Raw genomic sequence first — 9740 nt, 5'->3', positions numbered from 1 at the left:
TCACTCTCACTCTCTCTTCTCTTCCACTTGCATTATCTCCCTCACCACCTCTGTCTCTCCTCTGTCAGCTGACCACCACCACCACCCTCGTCTCCCTTGTGTCGTAGTTGCCCCCTCCTTGCCAATGCTCTGATCTCCTTCTCTCAGTTTAAGCCAAGAGGACAAAAAGGGCTGCCATTCTGGCAACCCTCCTTCCTGCTCAGCTACTTTGAGTGGAGTTTGGCTCGGTCGAGTAGCACCCAGCCAAACCGAGCCTCACCCAACCCAACCGAGTGGCCCTCAGCTCAGCCGAGCATAAAAGGAGACGCCCCCGCTTGTGTTTTGTCTGAGCACCTAGGTGTTTCCACCCGTACCACTGCGGTTCCTACCAGAGTTTTGCATCCACCTCCACCAACATTGTTGGACTCCTTTTGTGAGCCGCCTTTCGATGATGTTTCCTTCACCGTTGTGTATTCCATAGGAACACGTTCACCTCTCTTGAATCAAGGGTTCCCAAGTCCAGGCATTCCTTGAGGGTATGTTTGATGGCACGTCGAGCACACTGCATGGGATGAAATGACCATTTGTCACATGTTTTCTAACAAACATGGGACACTGCAGATGCAACATTCCACCGCATTCAGAAACTGCAGCAAATGCCATTCCATCCCTCTGTTGCAAAAAAGAATAGAGACTGGGGAACAAACACGTAAGCAAAAAAATTTTTAACCCCCCCCCACACTCTCTCGCTCTCACACCCCCCACCCCGACCCCAAACCCTATTTCTCTTGGTCTCTCACCCTGACCCCGAACTCCCATTCTCTCATCTCGTCTCTCTCACCCTCTCACAAACCTCTTTCTCCGGTGACGTGCGGGGCAAGCTCCGACGGTCCTCTCTCTCCGGTCCCTCCGACAAACCTCTAACTTGATTTTGCATTTTAAACTCCAAGTTTTTAATTTATTGAGTGAATGCATGCTAAGGTTTGTCGAGGGTTAGGGTTATTAAACCCCCAATTTTTTTAGGGGTTTTGTATTGTAATCATTGGTGATTGATTAGGGTTGGTGAACGATAAGGACTTCTCTCTTACATTTTTTTAGACATTCTCGCTAAGGAAGGTTGATGGAAAAATCCACGTGGTTCAAGTTCTGTTTTGACATGAGTATAGGAGTGGAAACTCCGTCTTTCGATGATGTTTCCTTCACCGTTGTGTATTTCTTAGGAACTGCGGTTCCCCATACGTTCACCTCCACAAACAGAGTTTTGCATCAGTGCAAGGCTGCACTTGTGTATTTCATACTTGCAACAAGGAACCTGAGGCTAACACACACGTCCTCGTCTGCATTTGGATCATCGTCAAAGCGCAATCCATGTTGTGCATTTTGAAGAAAATCCCCAATGGTATTTTTAGGATTTTTTGCTTCTCGTAAAACCACATGCATTATGAGGTGGGTTTATGGTGACTTAGTGTATATGCATAGATTTAGGTTGCTTGAACAATAAGACTTTCTATAATAAATTTTTTTTGTACTTTTATGTTTGTATAATTATAAATATATATATATATATACATATATATATAAATATTCAGAAACTGGTTTGCGTTGTACTCTTTACAAATAAAATATATATATTTACTCATGCATGAGATTTTTATGAGTAAAAATATGCATGTGTTCAAGAAGTTTTGACATATACACATGTGAGTATTTCAAATATTTTTTCAAATAAATATACGTATATGTTCAAGTTTTATGAGCATATTCATACATGTATATTTCAAATTTTATGAACATATACATACGAGTGCATTTCAGATTTTTTTTGAACGTATGTATGTATGTGATTCCGATTTTTTATTATGCATGTTTCTGAATGATTACATAATCATATTGTTTTAAGCCTGCGTATGAATGAAAAACCGAGTTTTTGACAAATGCTTGAGTGCAATCAAAAAATCAAAATTTTATAAAGTGTGAATTGTATGATGACTTGCATAATAAATAATGTAATTCACATTGAATGATGCATGCATGATGAATGTTGTAATGTATGTTGAATGACGTATATGTGTTGCATGATGATTGAACTGCATCATGATGGAATTGCATTATATGACTGTTTCTTTTGATATGAGATCAATTGAATGATCAAGTCCAAATGTGTGGCTCATGACCTTAGGTATGGTCTATTAAACTATGATGTGTTAGTGCCCCAAATGGGTGACCAAGAACCTTATGATGGGTTCATTGAAATCATGTGTGCTTGTGCACATTGGAGGTTATTGAATATGTAAATTAAGCATGTATGTCAAGAGAATTAAATTAAATGATAGAGAATGCGTAATAATTGTAAATTTTAAATGCTAAATAAATTTATTATATGAAATTGAACCCTATGGATCTTGAACCAGATTTGGACATGATTCAAAGTCCAGAAGCTTGATCCAAATAATATTTGAATCTGAATCTTTTACTAGATCTAGATACTGATCCAAACCCATATCCAAAATAATATGGATCCTTTAATGAATCTGAATATTATCTAAATAAATATTTTTTAACGGATCTAGATATTATCTAAATGAATATTTTTAGTAGATCTAGATATTTATCCAGATCTATATTTTAGAGACATACTTATAAATATTTAAATTGATCATGGGCAAAATGATAAAATTTTAGGTGCTTAATATAACAAATTGAAAAAACATAAGGTTTACTTTAAAATTTTATATAAAAAATAATAATAAATTATTAAAATAATTAAATATTGGGCATTAACCAATGCCTGACAATCTTCTAGGGACCTCCTCACCTGATAGTGACACCCAAGAGGGGGTGACATCCCTTGGCCCTTCTCTCACTATAACACCTTCTCCCTCAGTGCTTCTTTCTCTTCTCTTTGTCTCTCTGTAGATCTTCTCTCTCATATTTAGTACCATAAACCTATTCTTTTTTCTATTCCTCTGTCTATTTGACCTAAGAACCCTACCTGCCTATCTAGGATACCTGTTAACCATAAGAAATTTGATTGTTTACGATTCGATAGCAAAAAGCCTATCCTTTTGAAGATAGATTTGAGAGCCTATCATGGAAGCGTTGTTGGAGGTTTTAAGAAAGCATAGGGGAAGCACTATCAAAATTGTCACACTTAAAGGTGGGCTTAAGAAAGCACTGTGGAAGCACTGCTTAAATTTTTACTCCTAAAATAAATAAGGCATGTACTTGTAGAACTCATTTGGGCCTTAGTATGAATTTATAGAATCTCTTAGCTCTCTCTTGAACCCTTATGATTTCTTTTATTGACTAAAATACGGTAATTATGTCAATTTTTTGTCTATTTATACTCTTATATAGGGGAGGTTTTGTCAAAAAAATTTAAAATAACTTTTGGATTTTTCATCTAAAATAGGACAAGTTCTATCCAATTTTTTATAATTTTTTAATACCACAATTTGAGATAGAGTAAGTAATACCCAAGATGCAAGACAAAGTAAGTGGTCTTGTTTGATTTAAATCTGAAATACTCAATTTGATTTAAAATAACTATTACTTTTTTTAGATAATTTTAATTGTATGTCACCTATTTAAGGATTTAATTTTAAATTTTACTTTGATATACTATGGAGGATGCAAAATAAAATTGTAGGCCTTGAGGTTTTGACAATATCTTTTCAAACATAATTGAAAATATCCAACACTCTTATTTTCAAGGATTACAAGTTTAGAACCTTAAGCTAATTAAATAATTTTATGAGACTTGTATATAATATGTGTGATAAGATTAGTATACATACGTAAGATTGTGGTTGAGCCATGAGTGCTAACCTAGGACTCTATAATTGTCCGACGGTCCATTTGTGATTGAATGTATTCCACATATTGATAATTTATGCTATTTTTGTTTAATTATAATTATAGTTAATACTGTATTTGCATATCAATGCATTTTTAATAGCATAAAAAGTTTTATAGGTATTGACCCAAAAGTGCAACTATTGTAAATTTCTGAGATGTTATATTTATTTTAAAAATAACATGCATTGAGAATTTGATCTCAAAAAGATAAAAAAAGTTGCACTAAAGATTTTGAGCTTGTCACATTGAGAAATAGTAGACAAGCGAGTCTGTCAAATGTGAACCGACGTCAGCACCAATCTTGTAGAATTTTCAACAATTTCTATGAGAGGTTATTCTCAATACCAAGTAGTCTAGACAAATTTTTTTGTAAGGATGAAAATCCAAGATCACGATCCCTTTGAGGATGAAAATCCAAGATTAGAAAATCTAAAGGACAATATATCATTTCTCTCAACCACGGTAGATTAAGAGGATTTTCGTGCTTGGCTGAAAGAAGTTGGTAGTCCAACCCCGTATGTGTGTTTAGCAGTTGTACTGTGATGATAGCCAGTCGAGAGAATCCTTGACTCTAGTGCCAACATCTCTACTAGCCAGGGGTAAAATGTAAAATGAAATGTGTGAATAAACCTTCTTGGAGGCACAAACGTTCATAATGTTTCAAGCTAGTTGTGCCTTGGGTTTTGAATCAGGATAGTCACTTAATTCTGTGAAATATTTGCTAGTATGACATTTAATGCAAAAGCAATTTAATTTAAAAGATAATAATATGATTCATGCATATAGGATAGACATATAGATATATGATCATATGTTTAATTAGTTGTGTAAACAATTCTTTATTGATTATTTAGATTAAATTATTTTAGCTATTTACATAAATCATAAAGGATTGTGAGATGCAAGCAATTCTTTGTGATCATTCAATTAATTTTAAGTATTTAGATTCAGTTCAGTTAAAGAGATTTTCATGTAAAATGAAATAAGAATACGTATTGATTGTGAAAGAACACATAAAAGAGATATATCTTATGTATGAATATTATGTCACATATGAGAGATGCGACATATTTTTGTGTACGTGATTTTGTATATACTAGAGACCCGATAAATGTCTACTAGTGCATATTTTAACATTAAGTTCTCACACTTATTTTTATTTAAAAATTTTGAGGTTCACAGAAATGAGTGGATGAATGCTACAATACATGGGGATTCAACTAAAATTTTGGTATAGATTAGGATGATTTAAACTGTTTCTAAGTCTTTGTGTTTCTTGCTTGTATAAACTCTGATATTCATTCAATGGAATGAAATATTTTTGAAATGATTATTGTAGTTTGGTTTTCAACCTATCACGAGTTTAAAGATCAGACCATATTTTATTATTTTAAAAATAAATTTCACTGTATTTAAAAAAAATAAAGTAAAAATTTTAAGTCTCTAAATTTTTGGAGTGTTACAAAATGTGCATGTGAATTATCTTATATCTTACAATAAGAGAGTAAGCGGTACACTAGGCTTTGTGAGATTTTATTAAGCACAGAGGGTTGTTTCTCCAACTACAGAGATAGATGATAGTTGTCACCAATGTTGCGGGGTGGTAGTGAGATTGTTTCTGTTGAAAGTAAAGTTTGATATATCAAGATGCAGGTGTTGAGATTCTTTCTCGATCGGAGAAGAAAAGCAAGGCTAGGATAATAATATACAAATTGATTAAATATACTCTTAGGTTGGGTCTCTAATTTGGATATTGTCTATGTTGTACCTACAGAGTTTTGTGAAAAAGAAACAAAAGTATTTTGTGCATATAGTGAAGCATGAAATTCATTATCTAAGAAAGAAAATGTAAATGAAAAAAATTATAAGTTATACATGCCTGCGATAAATGCTTCGTTTACACTAAAAGTCATGCATAGATTAAATGTCCATGCATAAGTATGATTGATTGTTAAAATATTTATGCATTGATCATTTTTATTGTGTATAAAAAAATGTTGTTTCATGTCTGCCTATTTCTATGCATGTATACTTTGTCATTGTATTTCTATTGGAAGCTATTTTGAGCCCCTACTAAAACCATTTCAGGAAATGAGTAGCTAAGCCAAAGCGATTGCAGGAAGCTGAGGTTTGACCTCCAAAAGCCCATCAGTGGTCCACATATACAACTATTATATAATTTAATGAGATAACGTTGCAAAATTTTACTGAGCATAAAGCACATATAGATATTCAAGTTTTATGTTCACGATACAACATCAATGCAAATTCATAGCAAATAAATGAATGTGCATTGAACCAAGCATATCAACTTTACCATGCCAGCCGAAAACATAAAACTTTTATAACCATTCAAATTCATCATCTATTACCCTTAGTTTTAACACTTAGTCATTTTCCTTTCTCGGGAACTGAGTTTTGGATAAACTTTACTAATTATTTTGAAAAAACATTAATGTTATTCCAATTTTTAGTAATTACTCTATCTTATGGAATGAAATCATTTTGAGAAATATAATTTGCCTTAAATTCAATATTATTGTGATTGATCGATCTATAACTTGCCTAAGTTTTTGACCCAAAAATTAAAAAGGTTCTTGCTGATAAATTAAAAAGAAAAAAAGAGAATTATTTTTTGAATTTTACATATTTTTCCCAGGTTTAAAATCTTTGGATGTTACACAACTCCATCACCTTTACCCTCTTCCACTCCATTCTCCTTTACCACTTCCGTCATCCCCAACCAACTTAACTGTTAGTATTATTAATCAATAACTAAAGCAAAAATATATAGGCTTAAAGCAGACCTTTGATGCAACCCAAGATATAGTTTTAATGGCCATAACTGCACCTGCATGCATATCTTAAATTGTTTTAATATATCTATAAGGGATCTACTTAATCCTTAAAATTGACCAAATTAAGTTTCTTGGAACTTTGTCATAAGCTTTGTTCAAATCTATGGAAACCATATGCAAAATTTTGATCATTCTCTCTAAATTTTTTTATAGGTTGTCTTAATAAACAAATATTTTTTATTGTTGCCCTTCCAAGCATACAACCTCCAATCACCTAATTATCTTCTCAAATATTGCTTTATTATCTTCTCTCATAATTTTATGCTGTGACTCATAAGTTCTCTTAAAATTCATTTTATGTGATGTGGTTAGAGTTTGAAGGTTGTTTTGCCACCACCACCAATCATCCTCCTTTATCTAGGTTTATGATTGGCAGTACTAGGATTGAAACCCCCTTAATGGTGGAGTTGAAAATCCAAAACCAAAATATGAACTAAGGATCCAATTAAATTCTGAATCCCAGATCCCATCATTGCTTCTTCTTCCTTTTGCAACTGGCCTTAACTGAATCCAAGTTTGGATCCATGGGGGCTTTAGAACAACAATAAAGTGATTGCATTTGGTGCAACTCCATGTTTCATTTGAGGAAAAATAACATCACCACCAAGCCTTGCATCATAGGTTCAGAAATCATGGTAGTTCATGAAAATGAGTCCTGATCAAACAATTTGTCAAAGGCTTGACAAGCACAATCTACACTCCACACTTGGCATACAAGTCAGTAACAGAATTGCCAATAAATACATCAAATTTGATGCTCAATTTCTATGAATGCATGCAAATTCTTTGTCATTTAACAAAATGTTGCATGGCATGGGTATTTCTGTAGAAAGAAAGAAAAAGTAAATCACATTCAACCCAAACCACTTTTTAAAATGTTACAATCGAACTAATTTTTGGTTGTCTAATGTCTCTCATTGCTCCACTATAAGAAGTATAGATCCTTGATTTTGATAGTACCCTTGTATTTACATGGATTTTGGGACACATGCTCCTTAACCCTTACACCCTACCATGAAGAAATAACTTCCATAGCAGGTGCTACTTTCATTAAAATCCACTTGGTTTCTGCATCCTTTTTTTTAAAGGCAAGCTGAGGTTAGGCGAATCCCTACCAGAACAACAACCACCCTCATGTGGCAGAGGGATTCGATACGGGGCCTTCAACTTGACACAGCCCCCCCCCCCCGCATACCACATGGGATACCACCCCCATGTGGCAGAAAGATCACCACTTGGTTTCTCATCCTCTTACATACTTCTTTTTTGGACCTTACTTGCAGGATTTTGTTAGAACATGCGTGGAATGTATAAGTATAGGATAGTATGAAAGGTGAAGGGTTGATTTTAGGACTTATACTACATGGAATGTTCAAATTGGAACTAAGGATTAGGATTTGTGTGGTGAAAGTATGGTAAAAGTTTTTTTTCCTTTTCCATCAATGCAAGTTGAGATCAGTGAAAATGCTAGCAAAAGTTTTTCATTTTTACTTTTACCCTTGACTGCAGGTGACTTGCAAGATGGTGGATCACATATAGGTGCAAGAGTGAGCAAGATGCTTATTTTTACCCTTATAATAGTTTGTATAGTTATGTTTAAGTTCTAAACTTCGATAATGTAAAAACAGTAAAGTGTTTACTTTTATGAATCCACAAGTTAGAGTTAATTGAGACTCGTATTGTGTAAGCACTAAGCAAATAGTTATTTTTCTAGCAACTTGTACATGATATGCAAGTCGGATTTCCTGCCAGTTGCATGAGATGTGCAAGTTGACAAGCTATTCCTCTTTTTTTTTCTATTTTTTTTATTTTAGCTTTGTTTATTAGTTGAACATGTAAATTTAGAAGGCAAGTAAATTTTTGGTGCACTTGCATATGTACAGGTAAATTCTCATTAAATTAAATTTATCAACTTTATTTATTTAGTTTTTTTATTTTGTGCATATGGTTTACCCTTTATTTTTTTGTTTAAAAATAATTTGAAACATACAAAAATCATATTCATTTAACTTTGTTTTAGTAGTTAAATGAATGGTATTTTGTTTGATTTGACATGGAATGTGGATCTGAACTAGGATCCATCTAAAAGAAGTTAGATTCGAATCCAAAAATTACTTTATTTAGAACAAAACATAAATTTGGTTCCAATCCATAACACTTTAGATCTTTATCTTAAAGATTCATTTAATGTATTGAATTTGGATCTATTTGATTATAATCTAATTATGTTTTTTCAAGTTATTTAACTTTTAATGGCCTTGAGCCAATCTGATACACAACTTTAAAATAGATTTTCTAAACAAAAAATTAATTGTATTATCCTTGTAAAATAGCATGTTTTTGGAAAAGCCTCACAATTTGATGAAGTCTACCCTATGTCCAAAATTTTGATTCCTGATGATTTTTTAGGAGATTTTTGCTCTTCTGCAAATATATCATGACATTCGCAAATCATTGTTGTAAATGTTCCCAAAAATATGTAACCATTCTTTTGCTAAAAAAAATGTATAAGGAGCACATGCCAGAGGGCATTCATAATTCATAACTCATTGTTGTGAATGTCCCCAAAATGTGCAAACCTCTTTTTACTAAAAAAAAAACATAAGGGGCACATGCAAGAGGACATTCACAAATATAGTACAACATTCACACCTTATGTTTGCGAATATCTCCAAATGTTTTGCCCCTCCCTCTTTTTTATCTTTTATATTTTAGAGGTTCCAAGGAATAAATATGACCTATGTCAAAGGGACACACGCGTGTCCCTAGTGACAAGCTTGGACACATGGACATGGGCACTGACACATCCTGCATATATTTTAATATTATTTTATTATTTTCAATGTTATAAGGTTTTATTTTAATAAAAATATTTTTTTATATTAAAATATAAAAATAGTTTTTATTGATAAAAAAATTTCATGTCCTCATGTCTATTTTTTCAAAAAAAACAAACTTTTACTTCAAAACCGTGTCACAAGTCCTCGTGTCCACGTGTCTTTGTGACATAGGATATGACTTGAACTTCTCTTTCGCACATATTTT

Source organism: Nuphar pumila, chromosome 7 (genome assembly GCF_984573655.1).
Source record: "Nuphar pumila chromosome 7, dmNupPumi1.hap1.1, whole genome shotgun sequence".
NCBI lineage: Eukaryota > Viridiplantae > Streptophyta > Magnoliopsida > Nymphaeales > Nymphaeaceae > Nuphar > Nuphar pumila.
The sequence above is the reverse complement of the archived record's forward strand: the minus strand, read 5'-3'. Positions refer to the sequence as shown.